The 19,767-nt window shown below is 43.3% G+C and overlaps 1 protein-coding gene across 1 annotated transcript in view; it reads right to left on the bottom strand.

Moving 5' to 3' along the window:
* Positions 1-19,767, bottom strand: part of LOC147014748 (metabotropic glutamate receptor 6-like) — an 817,753-nt gene that overhangs the window by 570,620 nt on the left and 227,366 nt on the right. The window lies entirely within an intron of this gene.

Genomic DNA, 19,767 nt, shown 5'->3' with positions numbered 1-19,767 from the left:
AAAGTGTCATCAAAATGCACGTGGCATCAGTCCTTTTGGAGCGCTGGCAACGTAAAGGCAAACTAAATCATTTTGGCCGACCTCATCATCTCACTTGGTCTGGTTCCACTGGAGGAATTGGAGTATTTAAACACCTGAAAGGTGAGAATGGCACAAGCAGGTCTTTGATGGATTTTAAAACACAACATCCAGGAAAAGGCAGCATATATGTCTGTGGTTAGTGGGCAGAGATAATTAGGAATGGAAAATGGGAGATGATGTGAGATGATGATGAGTTGAAATCTTGAAGCAGTGTATTGTGGAGCATAACTCGACAGACACAGCAAGGTTATTCCATTCCACAGGTAATAAAAGAGCGCCAAATGAATGCGCAGGTGAGTAAGAAGCCGAGACTTTCACAGTTTGACATAAAGGGAGTTGCTGAGGTGGAGATAGATGGATGGTCGAAAGGATAATGAGATGGGATAAGAGTGGCTGAGAGGTGGGAGAAGATAAAAAAAAAAGACCACCAACCAGTTTATGCTGAGAAAACAGTAGGCCCTGTACAACAGCCTCTTTATGGGTCTTGCTGATGATTTTCAGAGCCTACGCCTCCACTGCTTCACAAGCATTACATCAGGTGCAGGTGCACTGGCCCATAAAGGAGAAATATACTTCATTGTGTTTTGAGCAAATGATTATTTTGCTGTGAGCTGTTTTACATAATTAAGGAAAAACTTTATCTGATGCAGAATGCCCAGTCTCACCTGGCTTTCGCAGCCAGCTTGGAGATGTAGTCATTGTTTGTCGTGAGACTCAAGAGTTCAAGGAACTGATCTTCTTCCAGAGATTGATCACATACGTAAGTAGATGGGTGTGGGTGTGATTGACACTCTTTGTGCAGAGAAACTGTGAGAATCTGGGTCTTACCTGGAATAAAAGTCATGTTCTCGGAATTGGACCAGTTATTGATATTTCCTCAAACGAAGTCATAATCAATTTAACAGGTATGTACATCCATACATTTTTTTTTATTAAGTCCCTGTTGTGCTGCTTGTTGTCCCTGCTGCAAGTTGTGTGTTGTCTCTTGACCCTGTTGCACTTTTTTCTTTCATTATTTTGATTTTAATTTTATATTGGAAATCAATCACAATTCAGCCTCGTACGTCCGTCCATGCTAATTTTGTTTTCCCTGAAACCGCTTCGCTGATTGACATGAAATTTTCACCATAGGTGCGACTATACATGCAGAGTGTTTTAATGATAACTATGACGTCATAGGTCATGTGGTATGGAAGCCTTGTTGGAAAAAAGGAAACCATTTGGACCTTTGTATCTCGAAAACCGCTGAATGGAAAAAATTGAAACTTAGCAAATGTCAAGTACTCCCCATGGGAAATAAGTGTGATTTTTATTGATGATGTCATAGGTGGCTTCGTTATGACATCATCATCGCATGCGTTGACCGCTTTATGCGATCAGTTTGAAAATTTTTGAGGGTCATCTAGGACTAAATTGTAGGGAGGAAAAGAAAATGATAACATCATCGGTCATGTGATTCAGCAGCCATCTTGTTTTTAACATAAAACCCTTCAAAATATTTTTCTCCGAAACGGCTGAACAGATCAAGGCGAAACTTTACAGGTATGATTGCCGATCCATGAGGAACAAAAAGTTCTCCATCTGTGATGTCATAGGTCACATGGTTTGGCAGTCATATTGGATTTACCCTAAAACCTGTAAAAATAATCTTCTCCAGAACGGCTTGACAGATCAAGGGGAAACTTCACCCACATGCTCCCCAAGCCTTGGGGATACCAGGGTGTTCACAAATAATTAATAGGTCACATGGTCTGGCAGCCATATTGCATTGAACAAAAATATTTTTTAAAGTCTTTCTCTTGAACCGCTTCATCAATCGATGTGAAACTTCACAAATATGATCTAGTAGTCATGGCGAATATATGTTTTAAATTTCAACCTGATCAGACATGTGGTCTGGCAGCCAGAATTATTCAATGTTTTGAATCTGGGTTCAGGGATTAAAATCAAACTTGGTACAAATATGTATAATGATGTAAGAAAGTGGGTGGGGGCATACCTGGTGATGTCGCAACGTCAAAGAGTGCCCTTCAAGTTTTCTATGAAACAAAGCAGTCATTAATGAACACAAGAGAATTGTTCCCAAGATGTTGTGTTGGGAACACCGGCCTCCAAGGAGCCATAAAGAGCTACATGCTTTTTGCATTAGATGAGGAAGTCATCAGCCAGCCACGAAAACGCCCTTGAATGCCACAGCCAGACAGCTTTGCAAGTCAGTTTCCATGTGGCAGTAGGTAAGGGAAGGAGGGTGCAGGAAAGGATTGGTTGGCCCTCTCACTTTGGAAAATAAATACTGAGCAACATCTTGCCTTGTAATGTACAGTCTGAGCCACTATCGAGTGTGTGGAGGTGGAAGGAGAACACACACCAGAGACTGACATTAGCCCACCACCAGCTTTAGGAAGAAAGTGACAGGTTGGAGATTCAGCTTTGAGATGGGCCGGTATTGTGTCATGTTTTTGCAGACATAGTCGAGGGTCGTGGAAAAGCTATAACAGAATTGAATGGAATAAAATGGAAAAGGGGAAACACCAACGGCAGAGTAGAGGTGATCAAAGTGAGTGAGATCGAGGAGACGGGAAAAGGATGCATGAGGGTGAACAAGCTGCACACAAGCTGAATGAGACATGAAAAAGAGAAATGAGAAAGCTGGGATGAAACAGAAAAAGGAACAAACCAATTGACAACTAACAAAGGAAAAGAGGTAAGGGAATGGGGGGGGGGTCACAATAACCTGGAAAAAACGGAGTGCTTGTGAATGGGGTCATTTGGGGAAGAAGAGATCATAAGTATGGATGGGGGATACCCTGAGGTAGTGGTGAACAGCTGTCACCTTAGAGGGAAGAATGGGACTGAACAGATTGGGAAAATTGGTTCCGTGGGTAAGAGAAAAGAGGACCAAATGAGTGGAGATGTGCAGTGAGCCTGAATTGTGGGAGTTTAACAATCGAAGGGTTACAAGCAGGCCACGTGTGCCATGCAGGAACCTGGGAGGAACAAAGCCAAGAAAGGGTAGAGGGTGAAAGACCAAAAGGGAGGTGGTAGAATACAGAGAGGCCATCAACCTGTCTGTGATGTGAGAGTAAGAGGCCGAGACACTCAGCTTAGTCCCAAGAGAGCTCAATTATTTTAAGGGCCTTGCTTTCCATAGCATCAAGAAGGGCAAGGTGTGAAGCAGGTGAATCCATCCCAAAGGGGACAGCAGTACTCCATCAAGTTGTGAATGAAGGTCTTGGAGTTTGTCAAAAGTTCAGATCGGCCAAGGAAAGACCTTGCATGACAAAGGATGCCCAGTTGGGGACTGACTTTGAAGGCCATCTTGGAAATATGGTCTGCTCAAGAATGATCAGGGCAAATGGTTGGGCCCAAAAGTTTGAGCAAAGATTATTGTTCGTATTCTCACTTTCCGAAAAGACGATGTTTATGGCAGGCTTTGGAGAGAAACCTAATATTTCCCTCAGTTTCATTTGCCTTCCAAGCTGCTAAGAAACACCTGCCTCCCCACAGTCCTCCTTGTACTCTTGCCAAGATGGGATATTGGTGGGATAGCTGCAGAATAGTTGGAATTAACCTGTGCATCAGATAAGGACAGAATTGTTAAAGCATTCTTTGACAAAATCAATATCAGGTGTGGAGGAGATGGTGGACCACTCCTTGAGTGCAATGGCAGATCCAATACCTTAACAGTTCTCCTGTATGAATTACCTGACTTACATATTTGGGCGGCTCTGTCATTACAGCCAACCTGATTTCAATCTTAAGGATGATGTGATCAGTGAAGCCAAATGGGGCTGAAGAAGAGCAGGAGAGGTTAGCAGGAAATATAATCATTACCAGATCAATACAGAATGTGACTCACTTGTGGAGATCAGAGTTGCAAAATTAATTCAATGAGTCAGGCCTGATTCCTCAAAGAAAGCCTTGCGATGAGACATGGTGACAGTTTAAGTTATTACATGTCGAGAAAAGAGAGTGGGTGGCTATCGACAGGCCCATGTTTGAAGAAAGTGAGGATATGGAATAGGCATCATAGCTTAAAGTGAGGCGAAGAGTGGGGTGGGGTGGGGGAGTACAACAAATGGAGGAAAAGCAATGAGTTACAGAGGTGTAGGGGAATCCAGACATACAGTATTACAAAAGGTGAGGAGGCATTAACAGAGGGCATGGGCTGTGATGAATGATGGAGTATCTGACAATGACACCACCACCCAGACAAGAGGTAGGCCTATCAAATCGTAAGAAATACGATCACCCAAGAGCAAACAATATCTGGAGAAGCAGCAGCCGGGTGGGAAGCAGAAGTCGATGGGACAATGATGTGGGAGGGAGGCAGCAGCAATGGTAGAGAAGCAGTGGGTGGGATGGGGGAGCGGGAGAGGGGGAGAGAGACATATTGGTTCAGGTGAGGGAGAAAACAGAGTAGGGGTGACAAAGAGACGGAATTGTGAAATCTGTTACAAACCTGAGAATGTACAGTTGATTTAGCCTCTCTTCTCTTTTTCCTGTTCAATCATTAACTCGCTTGTTGTGCCCACTGTCAACTCTTTGCCTCTTTGTCCTCAATGTTTTTGTCCACCTCACTCTTCCATGAGCCTAGATATCTTATCAAAAAAACAAAAACCTTGAGAATGACCAAATTAGTGCAAGAATGTTAAAATGTGGGACAAGTATATTTTTGCTTCCACCCTGTAATATTTGCGAAAGTCATAGTGTGTGCACGATTTAACAAAACAAACATTTCAGACAGCTACGTAGTTGTTGTGTATATGTTAATCAATTTTCATGTCTATGCTGCCCACCCAAACCTTACAGCATCCTCCGCATACCTCGCAAGCTTGATTACAGGCCTGCTTTCTTAGCAACGAACATTTTATCAGTTCACCCCACGTCACCTTACATCAAAAACATTTTTTGAATTCACACAAAAGATATTTATCGTCATCAAACAAATATCTTTGATTTATTTCAGGAAAGGAAATCCCACATCAGGAAATTCTTGTTCTTCTGTACAAAGCCCTAATCCACTCCCATCTCAACTATGGAAATATGTCAAAAACTAACCACAGAAAACTTGAAGCCACCAAAGCCAAAGCTTTGCATGTCTGTTTGGGTGCTTTTGTAAGTAAACCAGTCTCCACTCCTTCCAGTGGAGGCCCCTGTCCCCTCCATTGGGAAGTCTCTCGGCTGAAATTCTGGGCTAAAACTATATCTGCTATGGCCAACCACCCAGTTAACGCCGTTTTCACAGATTGTTAGGAATACCATGCACTGGGCAAAAACCCTAAATCTCCTCCTTTAAGTCTCACCTGTATGAGGGCATAAAACAAAAATGGGTTTGGACTCCTTTCCTGTAAATCCTGTTTCAAAAGTTCCAATTTCCGCCCCCCCCCCCCACCCCGGACTCTTGTCATGCCTCAAACATATCTGGATTTATGGGAGAAACCGATAAGGACAACCCTTTTTTGGCTTGCAACCAGGCGATCGAGTATATCCACTAGGTTTTGAGTGAATCTCTCCACGTCTATACAGATGGCTCCAAAGTCACTTCCCTCGGGAGAACAGCTGCTGAAATATGCATCCCCGATGTTAAGGTGATAAAGGCCAATAGGCTTTCTGACCACCTCTCTGTGTTCTCGGCTGAACTCTTTGCCATCGTATTTGCGCTGGAATGGATAATTGATTTTAATCCACCCAGTGCCGTTATCTTTTCTGATTCGCTTTCTGCACTGAATGCATTGGAATCCCGACAGGATGGATTATAGATATGACTTGGATCTTGAGGTATTGCATCTGATCAACACAACCAATTGGAGGGGATTGATGGTCAACCTGTGTTGGATCCCTGTTCATGTGGGCAATGGGGGAAATGAGGCCTGTGACCTGGCGGTTGGACATGCCCTTAAACTTCAGTGTGTGACTCAAATCCCTCTGGGCCAGTCAGAAATTGTGAGTCTGGCCAAGGACCAGATTGAAAAAAATATGGCAATCCCGGTGGGACGCCAACATTAAGGGAAGGTTTTGTTACAGGGTGAACTCGGTGGAGGTTCCCCCAGTTCGGCTAACCCAGCTTTCCTGCAGAGACCGGGTAGCTCTCTTCAGGTAAGACTTGGCCACTGTCATCTGAATTCTTACCCCCACAGGAGAGGATGTCACTCAAATGGGACCTGCGATTCTTGGAGGGAACCACAATATTTGTACCATATTTTTAGCTCACCTGGAACATCGTTCTGGGGAGCTTATGAGATGACGCATCGTCCATCCGTTAGTCTGTCAGTCCATCTGTCCTTCCATCCATCTACAAATACTTTCAACTTCTTCTCTGAAACTACATCCGATTTTGATGAAACTTTACCACAATGTTCATCACAGTGTATGTACCGAAGTTTGCTCATGGCATTAAAAACCAGAGTTGGTGTCAAAGCCACCCAATGCTCGCCTGTTTATACATTTATCGTTTTTAAAAGACAAGTCTAATAATTAATATTTTTAATAAACATTGAAGTCTGATCCAAATAATTTTAAAGCAACATATGTATTTGTATATTGTAATCAGAAACAAGAGCGCAAGTGAGCACAATATATGCCCGAACAAGAAGGTATATACAGAATTGTGCTAATACATGGAAAACAGCATCCTGATTGCCATGGCAACCACTTTAGATGACTAACGTATGTCGCGACATACCGTCTCCACAGTCTGTACCTATATACCAGATATGAAACATGAAAGTTGAAAACTTTGGGAGTTAGAGTGCGGACAGGAACGGACAGACAGACAGACAGACAGACAGACGGACGGCATATATATATATATATATATATATATATATATATATATATATATATATATATATATATATATATATATATATATATATATATATATATATATATATATATATATATATATATATATATATATATATATATTGGGCGTATAAAAAATAGTGTGGTAGATAAAAACATGAGAAAAGAAAAAATAACTTGCACCAAAAACTTTAACATTTTCACACTCACGCTGACGCTCACGCCGGGGGTATCGCTATCGCTCTCTGTTCTTCGAACAGGCGAGCAAAAAATCAGGCCTGAAGTGGGTCTGTGGGGTTGCCCCCCAAAATAGGTATTTGCTTTCTTCTCAGAAACTACACATGCAATTCTGATGAAACTTGACCACAACCTTCATCACCCGTAATGTACCGAAGTTTGTTCACGGCATTAAAAAAAAAATCCTGGTCGGGGGGGGGGGTCTACAGAGGGAGTTTATGGGGGGGGCTGCCCACCATCCCAAAGAGATATTTGTTTTCTTCTCAGAAACAACACACAATTCCAATGAGACGACCACCACCTTCATCACCCATGTTATACCAGTTTGTTCATGACATTAGACTCAACTGCACCTGGATACTGTATCTTTCCTACTTGAAAAGGTAGAGGTTTCTGGCAAACCTCGACTCTGATTCTGTGACAGGCCCAGAAGGCATTGGTGCACAAATCCTAAAAACCTGCTCTGCTGCTCTTGCTCATCCACTTTCTGCTCTGTTCACTCGATCATTCTCTCTGGGGCAGTTCCCATCTGCCTGGAAGTTAGTCAACATTACTGCAATACACCAACATGGTGAAAAAATGGACCTTATTAACTACAGGCCTATTCGCTTGTTTCCATTTATAAGCAAGCTCATGGAATCCATCAATGCAGTTGACAGCAAATCCTTCCATTTCTCCAACGGACAGATGTCAGATCAATCATCAGTTTGGTTTCAGACCTGGTCATTCTACCTGGGACGTGCTGCTTCTACTCTCACACCAATGGATAAAAGTCCTCAATCTCAGACGTGAGATCAGAGCCATTTCTCTGGACATATGGAGAATTTGTTACAGTCTGGCATCCTGACTTCCTCTCTAAACTCTGTTAATGGCATCCAAGGCCACCTCCTCTCATGGAATACCAACTTCCTCCACTCCTGTGGTGAGGAATTAGCTCTTAACAGGATACTCTCATCTCCTCTCTTTCTGTCAAAGATGGAGTACCCCAAGGCAGTGTCTTCATCTTCATCAGTGATCTTTCTGATTCTCTGGAAAATCCTGCTTATCTCTTCGCTGATGATTCCTTCTGCCCTGTCATTATTCATACTTCAGACAGGTGTGCAGCAGCCTCTTCCTTCTCTGGAGACCTTGATAGAATCAGGAGCTGATTTAACACTTAGAATATGTTTTTTGACCCAAACAAGTCCCACACACTCACCCTGTCTCTCTGAAAGGACCATCTGTCAACCCCTCTGATCTGCTTCCGAAATAAACCACTTGAAGAGGTTATGTCACTCAAATTTTTGGGCCTCACCATCAGCCATGATCCGTTTTTGGACAGAATATGTTTCCAAGATGGCCTCCAAAGCCAGCCATTGACTGGGCATCCTTTGTCATGCAAGGTCTTTCCTTGTGACCAATCTAAATGTTGGACAACCTGAAGGCCTTCATTCACAGCTTGATGGAGTACTGCTCCCCCCTTTGGGCTGGCATCCGTGCCTCATGCCTTGCCCTTCTTGATACCGTGGAAAGCAAGGCCACAAAAATCATTGGGATCTCCCACGATGAAGCTGAGTGTCAAGGCATGTTACTTTTGCATTACAGGCAGGTTGGTGGTCTCTGTATTTGACTGCCTCCTCTTTGGTCTTGCACCATCTGCCCTTTCTTGGGAGAGAGAGAGAGAGAGAGAGAGAGAGAGAGAGAGAGAGAGAGAGAGAGAGAGAGAGAGAGAGAGAGAGAGAGAGAGAGAGAGAGAGAGAGAGAGAGAGAGAGAGAGAGAGAGAGAGAGAGAGAGAGAGAGAGAGAGAGAGAGAGAGAGAGAGAGAGAGAGAGAGAGAGAGAGAGAGAGAGAGAGAGAGAGAGAGAGAGAGAGAGAGAGAGAGAGAGAGAGAGAGAGAGAGAGAGAGAGAGAGAGAGAGAGAGAGAGAGAGAGAGAGAGAGAGAGAGAGAGAGAGAGAGAGAGAGAGAGAGAGAGAGAGAGAGAGAGAGAGAGAGAGAGAGAGAGAGAGAGAGAGAGAGAGAGAATTATCTTGGCTTGTTCACTTGGTAACTTGGCCAGTAACCCTCCTTTTTATTAAACTCCCAAAATCCAGGCTCACTACAAGTCACCCCCCCCCCCCCAATTCATACTTATGATCTCTTCCACCACAAATTACCCCATTTCCAAAGCACTTCCTTTTCCCCAGTTATTGTGATCCCGCCCTCACCCCTTTTCATTCGTTAGTTGTTGGTTGCTTTGTGCCTTTTTTGTTTCATCCCTGCTTTCTCTTCCTCTTCATGTTGTGTTTCATTCAGCTTGTGCGCAACTTGTTCACCCCCTTATGTCTTTCTCTCCCCCCCCCCCCTTGATGTCACCCTCACATCAACTCTGCTGTTGTGTTTTCCCCTTTCCATTTTGTTCCTTTCCAATCTGCTCTATCTGTTCCATGAACCTCGATCATGTATACAAAATTACATAAAATTGCAACATGTCGAGACTGTGACAACCATTTTGACGTTGGAATTGAAGACTCAAGCCGAGCTGACTGGCGGAGGCCTTCATGGCTTCTCTTATCGTTTGAAGCTCTGATTTGGAATTTCAGAGAGCCTTCTTCTTATCAAACAGGCCGAATCAACTGTAAGTACCTCTGGAAGCTCGTGGTACCATTTGAAGAGGAAAAAATGAAGTACATATCACTTTTCACACTGTTCGGGAGAGTTTAGTTCCATCATCTGTCAGTATGTTGGTGGCTTGCTTCAATATAAGTTTGAATATACATATTAACTGAGATATTTCGAGGTTTAAACATAAATAGACAAGAAAAACTGTGCTAAATTTTGTTACGGATTTGGAAGCCTCTTGCACACAGACAGAGCAGTCCCAAAGTTTAGTTATTTCGTTAAGTATATGTGTATAGTTAGAATCCATCCCCTGTGTCGAACGGGAATTTCATGTGTGCGCTGCGAGTTATTTTGTAGTTAGTATTTTTTATATATTCCTCAACAACATCATCCTGCTTCGTTCCGCCACCCAACCAAACCGACTCCATTATCCACGTGTTTTTGGCTGAAGGTGTGGGCAGAGCCTCCATCGCCTCAGATCGAGGCTCCGCTCTGAAGAAGGGCAGGGAGTGTTTCCTCCAGCCAATGGACGAAGAGCGAGCAAAGCCGAGGCGCTCCAGCCAATGGGAAGCCAGAAGGCCAGAAACAACTACAGAGCTTCTTCGGGGGGGCGGGCCACCGACACGCCACCCGTCCAATGGGAGGAAGAGTTACCTCAGGACGGATCCCTCCCACCTCAGAGGAGGGGTTGAATAATGGTCTGTGCGATCCGTCTGGGTCGTCTCGTCTGGTCTGCTGGCCATCTTCCGTCTTGGTGCTGGCTGGCGTCTGCCGCTTCGTCTTGGCTCCTTGGTGCTTGGTGCGAGGTTGTCCGTGTGGGTTCGAGTCCCACCGTGGTGGTTGAAGCGTCCGATCTTCCCAAGCCCTTCCACAAGAATCCCGAGCTCTACAAGGGCAGGTTGGCAAGCCATGCAAACGCGGCCAGGTACCGACCAAACTCTGACCTCCAGCCTGTCTATCCCCTTGGCTGTGAGGGTCAAAATAAAGACAAATCGGGTCCATTTTCTTTGGTGTGTGTGTGTGTGTGTGTGTGTGTGTGTGTGTGTGTGTGTGTGTGTGTGTGTGTGTGTGTGTGTGTGTGTGTGTGTGTGTGTGTGTGTGTGTGTGTGTGTGTGTGTGTGTGTGTGTGTGTGTGTGTGGTGGCGCCGTCCTATAAGTAGAAATTGTATAAGTGTTGATTGCTCATTGTACATTTTCCTGCATATTCGTGATTAAGTCTGCTCTGTGTCTCCCTCCCTATTATATGCACCAGCTCGTTGCCTGTCGTTTCTATTATTGATCCAGCACAGTGCAGGCTTGAGAAATAGTGAGGCCGTTTGTGCCGTAAATTGTCATTTGGACCGGCGCGGCTTTGGTAATTTCCGCTCGGTAACAGCGACTCGGTTCGGACAAAGCCGGCCGAGGGTGTGGCTTCCCCTGTAGTTAGATGGCGTGAGTACTTAGGTAAATTGGAAGAGACAAGTGGACCCTCCCTCACGCCGTTGAAATATTGGCGACCACGGTTCTTTAAGCGACCCGTCGACTCCGGCGTTATCCAGGGTGACGACCTTTCAATTCCGGTGTTCGGTGGGAGACGGCCCGACTGCTCCGTCTAGCGGTCATCCTCGCCACCGAACCCGGCACCACAACAATATAACCATCCAACAAAATGCTTCTCCTTTTAGACGACATATCCAAGTCCTCACAAGCACATCTCAGACCCACCATTGCATTCAGACGTCTGCACTACTTCACCTGCAACCATCACCTATACACCAACCCTACCAACAGAACCACCAAATTCATCAACAAAACTTGAAAACGGGATAACTCAAAGGCCGTGCAAGAAGCACAAGCAAAACTTTACTTTCTGTGAAATGGGCAATTTCACAAATCCCATGGCACCAAGTGATCTCACAGCGAGAATGTTGATGCTATGCACATAAATGTGTCTCTGGTTGAGATAAAAGGCATGCTCCATGCCGGACTCCGAAACAAGCCTTTATCTGGTGACAAAGCCTTACTACGATGGAGCAGAAACGCATCTTGTGTTGTATTCCATCATTAGTTCTGTTGTCCACTTTCATGGCATGCATCTGGCACACACAACTCAGCGAAAGTTTGAAAGTTTACATATTGATGGTGTGATGCAGGTAACAGAAATTATTCAGGCTGATGTAAAATCAATCCAGCACCATCCTTTTCTGACAACAAATGGATCGCTTGTTCACGTGGACAAGGTGAGCTTTGTATGTTTTCAAATATGTATCTTGTCTGCTCCTGAGAGCACACAGCTTGGTTTAAAGTAAGTGAGCAGAAAATGATAATTACAATAGTTTTAAAATATAAATAACCGAATCTGAATTACATATGTAATATAACAAACAATAAGATAATGAGAAAGCATCTGAAAATGCAAAGCCCATCCGCTTTGTTTTCAGTCTTCTACTTATGTCTGCTAAACAGTACCTTTGACCTTTTGACCATTTGACTAAATTATTGATTTTTCTTCCCCATATTCTAATAATATAGCTTTGCTGAAAATTTGCAAACAAGAGCTCAAATAATGTTTATAATTTCTGGTCAATTTGATGAAAATTGACGATTTTATGTCATGCTGACTGACCTTTGACCTTTTGACCTTTTGTCTTTGACTTTGACCTTTGACTTTGATTTGTCTTTGACCTTTTGACCTTAGTAATTTGACTTCTCCATATTCTCATAATAAAGCTTTGTTCAAAATTTGATGACATAAGCTCAAATGGTAAAAAAAAAAAAGTTACGGCCCAGACAGACGGACAGACACACATGCACAAAGGAGTGAGTGCAAAACCCCGTCTCCAGCTGCGCGTGGGATGGCCTAATAATGTCAAGTTGCACTCATAAAATTAATTTATGTTGGTTGACCTTAGCCAAAGAAGGTCATGCACATGAAACATGCGAACCACCTGGTCAGTTTTTTTTACAGTGCAGAATGTACTGCCCAGACACCAATCGCATTCTTACATAGCAAGCGGTGTAACCTCGTATCAAGGAGCCTCCAAGAAGCCCAACGCACTTGCTACCTACAGTGTAGTATTCCTAATCTGGTGTTCTGCCTAAAGGCAGGTTCAGTACTACTGACACAGTTATTGGCAAGGGGTACACTGGGCGGTTTGCCATTGCCTTCCCAGCAGTAGTTACAGCAGGAATTTGGAATTTGTTGAGGGTGCCGGTGATAGCTCACATACTCTTTGAGAAGGACACCGTGGGATCTTTAACACCCACCAACTAAAGCTGGTTTAACGTCGTTCCGACGGAGGGTAACACATTGATGCCTTGCCCTGCCTGTAAAACAATCTTTAGCTGGGTCAGGATTCGAACCCAGGTTAGTGTGCATACCACTAGACCTTGGTTTTTCAAACCCGGGGTCACGACCCCAAGTGGGGTCGCCGAGCAAATTTCGTGGGGTCACGGGTGTCCGCTTGCAGCGAAAACAAAATTGTCTATTTTCGATCGGTGTTCGCTTTTATGGGATGTAACGGTTCATTCAAAGTATGGGAACCGGCGCAACATGACGCTTGAAATGGGATCCAGCCGATGCGCGGGCTCGCTGAAGGGCGGTTCATTTTGGCGGGAAATTAGTGGTTTGATCCACGGCCTCTCAGACTCAGACTCTGACTATCATTAACGTCTACAGGTAGTCGTCGACTTACGACCGCAATTGGTTCTGACCAATCGGTCGGAAGTCGAACAACATATATTTTACATACAAAAATAAAAATAAAATAAAAATTTTACATACAAAAACAAAACAAAAAACGTGGTCGAAAAGTGGTCGTAAAGTCGAACAGTCGTAAGTCGCATAGGTCATAAATCGACGAGTACCTGTATTCACATCTCCACGTACGACTTGAGACCTTATTGGTGATGGCAGCACCGGCCACCAGCAAATCTCGAGAACGTTCTTACCAGGATACATTTCTGGACCTTGGATTTTATTACGTGGTGGATAAAAGTGGGGCACAGAGGCCTCGGTGTATGATTTGTTTCGAAGTGCTTTCTACGGAGTCTATGAAACAAAATAAGTTGCAGAGGCATTTGAGGACAAAACATGCGCCTTATCAGGATAAGGAGAGAGCGTTCTTTGAGAGGAAACTTCTTGCACTCAAGAATACGCGTCTCGACAGAGAGGGTACATGCAATCAGACTAATTCTCGGGCATTCGAGGCCTCGTATCGAGTGTCGCTCCATGTTGCCAAGACTAAAAAGCCTCACTCCATTGTGGAAGAACTCGTGCTGCCATGTGCAAAGGACATGGTATCTCTGATGGTTGGGGAGGAAGCGTCAAAGAAACTGGCAGTTATACCCCTCTCTGACAACACCATCCAACGCAGAATTGAAGATATTATATGAGTCTGGACGTAACGGCTCAGGTCGTACAGAAGATCAAAGGGATCACCATGGCACGCCATACAGTTGGACGAGTCCACTGATATCGCATCGTACGCGCAACTCATCGTCTGGGTCCGCTTCATCAAGGCTGATAACTTTGTCGATGAGCCTCCGCTCATCAAACCATTGGAGGCCACCACCAAAGGCAAGGACATTTTTGGGAAATAGAGCAGTTTTATCGTGACCATGATCTGGACTTCGGAAAGTTGCTCGGTTCTACAACAGACGGCACGCCGACAATGTTAGTAGTGCGTTCTGGATTCAAGGCGAAATTGCTTGAGGTGGCTCCTCAGACCTCCATGGTACACTCCATGATTCACCGAGAAGTGCTCACCTCTCGTACTTTGCCAGAAACCTTGCAGAGCGTGCTCTCAGAAGTCGTAAAAATGGTGAATCACATCAAATCGAGCGCCCTCAACACTAGGTTATTCAGGCTATTCTGCCAGGAGATGGACGCCGACCATAAGAATTTACTATTCTACACTCAAGTCAGATGGTTATCACGAGGAAACCTTCTTCTGCGCGTTTACGAGCTCAAAGATGAACTGAAGGAGTTCCTACGCACAAAAGGGAAAACGGCATGGGTAGCGTTGCTTGAGTCGGACTCTTGGCTGTCAGAACTGTGCTGTCTCGTTGACATCTTTGAACGTCTCAATGTCCTCAACCGCTCCCTCCAAGGCAAAGACGCCAACCTCATGATTTTTCACAACAAAATGAGCGGATTTTTGGTGACTTTAAAATTACTGGCAGACAAAGCAGCTGTTAAGCGCTTCAGCCTTTTTCCCCATCTGGAGGAGCATCTAACGACCTGCTAGTACGATGATACTGAGCTCGACAGTCTTTCTGGGGAGATAGCACGTCACCTTCGGTTGCTCATTGAACAGTTCGAGCACTATTTCCCTGAGCTGGATGTGCAGTCCTTTTCTGTGGTTCGGGATCCTTTTACGGCTCCACTGGACTCGATTGCTGATGAAGATGATACAGCACGGGAAGAGCTTGTACAGCTCCAGCAGGATTCAGGAGCACAGGTTCTTGCGCGGACGAATTCGTTGTCGACATTCTGGTGCAAAATGCTGCCGTCGTACCCGACCCTGTCACGGCGCGCCATTAAGGTTCTCATGCCATATCCTTCATCATACTTTTGTGAACAGTCGTTCTCCACCATGGTGGTGATTAAAACAAAGTACAGAAATCGCCAAGAAATGGAGCGTGATATGATCCTGGGATTGTCATCTACTTCTCCACGAATAGAGAAGTTGGTTTCTGAAAAACAGGCTCATCCTTCTCACTGATATATCTAAATGTCATTCGGACTAAATATCTGAAACATTCAACTGTACTATTTGGATACTGTCGGCTATTCTCCGTTTACTCGTCTATGAAAACATGATGATGGTGAATAAAGTAAACAGTAAATGTTCTTGTGTCATATGAAATCTTATTATATATATGATGAATTGGGTTTTGAATCTTTTGGGTCATGCGATGTAGAGAGGTTCTGAAATTGGGTCTCCACTAAAAAAAAGTTTGAAAACCACTGCACTGGACTATATTTCCTGTCATAATTTTATGAAGACCTTTAATTCTATTATATCACATCAAGAGTACAGTGCTGGCCTGTTGATGAGGATACTGGACCGGCAACTTTGGAGGTTGTTGGTTCAAAGGTTGAAAACGAGCAGAAGGCAACAGTGTTCGGGTTTTGGAGTGTCAGCTTCAGGAAGTCCAGTTAACTTTAGTAGAACTGCCATATCATTTGTGAATTGTGGGCAAAAAAACCCAGCTGGCTTGTTAACAACCTTCAAGATAGGAGTAATCTGCCTGCCCCATGTGATTTGATCTACATGTGATGCTAGTCCAATCATTGCAGTTGAATTATTTTCTTTCCCTCATTTCAGGTCATACTTAATGATTGTGGGTCTTACCCTTCTGTAGTTAACCGATGCATGTGAAGGGAAAAGCGGGGTTAAGCAATTGGTTCACTTTTTCTGTCTGTCTGTCTTTATTATATCGAAGAGTTTATGATCATCAGTTTATGATTGAGGAACAACTTCATTTCAATTGAATGTTATATTTTGAACATGAATCGGAGCATAAATTGGAAAACGAACGTGTTGTTTATCCGTAATTTGGCTCTGAATTGGTTCCGATCGTGCAAGTGCAGAGAGAAGTGAGATAATTATCTCTCTCTCTCTCTCTCTCTCTCTCTCTCTCTCTCTCTCTCTCTCTCTCTCTCTCTCTCTCTCTCTCTCTTTCCCTGTGTCTCTCTCTCTCTCTCTCTCTCTTTACCTGTCTCTCTCTCTCTCTCTCTTTACCTGTCTCTCTCTCTCTCTTTACCTGTCTCTCTCTCTCTCTCTCTCTCTCTCTCTCTCTCTCTCTCTCTCTCTTCCTGTCTATCAGTGAAACAAAATTGAAAATCATTCCAAACAAGGAAGCTTACTGTTTTTAAGGATGTCACAAAGGACACAAACAATACGCATGAAGAACTCATGTAAAATGTTAAACAAGAGTGAGAATTGCTTTGCAATACATGTCCCCTGAGCAGTCCCATTGAATATTCGGGAGATAAAAATGTATTTGTGTTTAATGCACACTCGAGTCGATACCGGAACCAAAACGAAGAAGAAAAAGAAACCCTCTAACCCACCGTGTTTGGGTCTATTCGGCAAAATAAAAGGAAAAGCAATTTTCATTTACTGATATCTTTTGTAGACTTGAGATCAATAAAGATGAGGATTACGAACCGGAGATAAATATATAAAAAAAGACTTTGCTTTTACGCACACTCGAGCCAATACCTGAAACAAAACGAAGAAGAAGTAACCCTATAACCCACTGTCCTTTGTTCATTTCTAGGCTTTGCTTATTTCATATTAAAAAATCACCTGATGCACATGAATGAAGAAAAAACAAGCGCACGGCTTACGTGTACATATAATACATCGTGGTTACATACCTGGGATCATTCCAATTTGCACTGGGCCATGGACTAACACCCAGGACTAAAGCCTGAGGCCTGAAGATCTGTGCTGCTTCGTGTAATGGAGGCACATTATTTTATTTGGGTGGAGTCAGGCCAGTTGTCCAGGCAATGGATGGAAAGTGGTGGGGTGGAATCAGGGCAGCTGATGTGATATTTTGTAAGTTCAAAAATTGACGAAATGCCCTGAAACTCGAACTTGTTCTGGAACTTATAATAAAGAAACTGGAACTTGTACCAACCTTCAGTTGAATATGTTAAAGGGTATGTGGAAAAAAGTCTGAAAAACCACAAATGGGACAGACAGACAGACGGACGGACGAGAGCAAACCTATAGTCCCCTCCGGTGATACTGATAGGGGACTAATAAGGTGTTGTAGAAGATGCTGCATTAACGGTGGTACAATTCTGAGTATTTTTTCTACAACCTTTACAATCTTTATTTTATTACCTTCGCATTCTGCGAAAGGTTATGTTTTGGTCGGCGTGTATTTATTTATTTATTTATTTATTTATTTATTTATTTATTTATTTATTTATTTATTTACTTACTTATTCATTTATTTATTTATTTGTAATATTGTGATTCGTATAACTCAAAAAGTATTAAACCGAATTGCATGAAATTTGGTGGGATGATTGGTTATTAGCCAGGAAGCATTCGATTAGATTTTGGGATCGTTCGGGTCAAAGGTCAAGGTCACTAAAAGGTCAAAATCGTCCTTTTTACGATAACACGGTCAATTTTTATTCAATTTGCATGCAACTAACGCCAAAATGTTCAGAATTCAACGCCTCATCTTGTGATATGCAATATGACACAATGACACCCATACTCTTGTTACTGGTTAGGGGTCAAAGGTCAGGGGGGTCACGACCTTGAAAAATATGCGGTTTTTGTCATAACGCGGTCAATTCTTGTCCGCTTTACATGAACCCAGCACTAAAATGTTCAGAATTTAATGCCCAATCTTGTGACACAATGACGTCATAATGCATATCACCGGTTGGGGTAAAATGTCGGGGGGGGGGGTCACGCCCTTGAAAAATATGCGGTTTTTGGCATAACTCAGTCAATTCTTATTCGATTTGCATGAAACCAGCATCAAACGAGATTACCTTCTCTTGTTGAAACGTTGTATTCACCGAGCTTGCGAGTGAAGACTCGCCAAAATGACGTGAGTTGATTGTTGTTTAGTCCGTAGCCCCCGAAAGTCGGGGGGGGTCATGACATTATAGATATGTGGTTTGTGTCATAAGACCATTCATATGAAACCAGTTCCCCACACTCATACCAAGAACAAAAAAAGTAGTGGCGGCGAAGGTATGCGCTCTATGAGTGCCCGTTCTAGTTTCAAATGGATTATATACTTGAACACTGTAAAACACAAATCGCTTTGTTGGCACTTTCAAATCGCTTCCGTTTAGCACTACTTGGACAAAATATTACGTCATCACGACCAATCAAATTTGTTGCTTGCAGACCCTGACCATATCCTTGTTTTTCAAGAACGCATGGGGCTAGGTTTTCTATGAACTCTACTTTTAATAATTTTTATGATTTTTAGGCTTTTGCATCCTCTTTCTGGAGTGAACCCAACTCCAATTTGCACCAAGGGATTCCTCTTGTCAAGTATCGGCTCAATGCACGTGTTCTTGAATGGCCCACCCAACAAGGTATTTGTGTCCGTACGACAGCTACTGCCAATCATTGCTGCAACAGCATCTGGCACACAGCAACACCTTAACACAGGGCTGCAGCAAAAGCCTGTAAGCTCCTTGGCCAAGCCTGGACATGGTTTCCCATCTATACAGGCTTGGCATGTGTGGCAGTTGGTTGTGGTCATAGATGACGTTTGGGATGGGAAGGTGGTACTGCAACATTGCAGGCAATTGCAACAGGTATGTGTTCTGTGAGCAGCCAACTGATCCTCTCCAAGTCCCTGGTAGTGCATCGGCATGCAAGAGGCTCTGCATGAAATGCAACGATAGCCTGGTTCATATTCAACCTTGAAAACCTTCATGCGATCCTACTAATTCGAGAAGTGCCTTTTTTTTCTTCTTCTTTTTCTTACTTGCGAAATCGATGATTGGCGAGTATATTGGTTCGTCTGGTCTGTTATTCTGTCTTTTTGTCTGTCTATACGTCAATCACCTGCAGGTTGCAATTTTACTCTGATTTTCATGAAACTTAACTACCTGGTAGAGGGAGTCGCAAGCTTGAAACGTATTGGTTTTGAGGTCAAAATGGTCAAAGGTCAAGGTTGCATAAAATCGTCAATTTTCCTCTGATTTACTTAAAATGTTAACAGAGTTTGCATATTGGGTCACTGAAGGCTATTGTTTGAGGTCAAAAGGTCAAACGGCAAAGTCACATAAAATCGTCAATTTTCATCTGATTTATTTGAAATTTGAACAGAATTTGAATATTGGGTCACTGGATTGGTTCAACAATCAAAAGCTAAGAGCCTATTGTTATTGAGGTCAAAAGGTAAAAGGGTCAATGGTCAAGGTCACATAAATCATCAATTTTCAATTGATTGACTTGAAATTTGAACAGGTTTTACATATTAGATCAATGAAGCCTATTTTTGAGGTAAAGGTCACATAAATTCATCAAAATTCATCCAATTGACTTGAAATTTGAACAGAATTTGCACATTGGGTCA

Source organism: Eptatretus burgeri, chromosome 13 (genome assembly GCF_056783735.1).
Source record: "Eptatretus burgeri isolate ZD-2024b chromosome 13, Ebu_testis_v1, whole genome shotgun sequence".
Taxonomy (NCBI): Eukaryota; Metazoa; Chordata; class Myxini; order Myxiniformes; family Myxinidae; genus Eptatretus; species Eptatretus burgeri.
The sequence above is the reverse complement of the archived record's forward strand: the minus strand, read 5'-3'. Positions and strand labels throughout refer to the sequence as shown.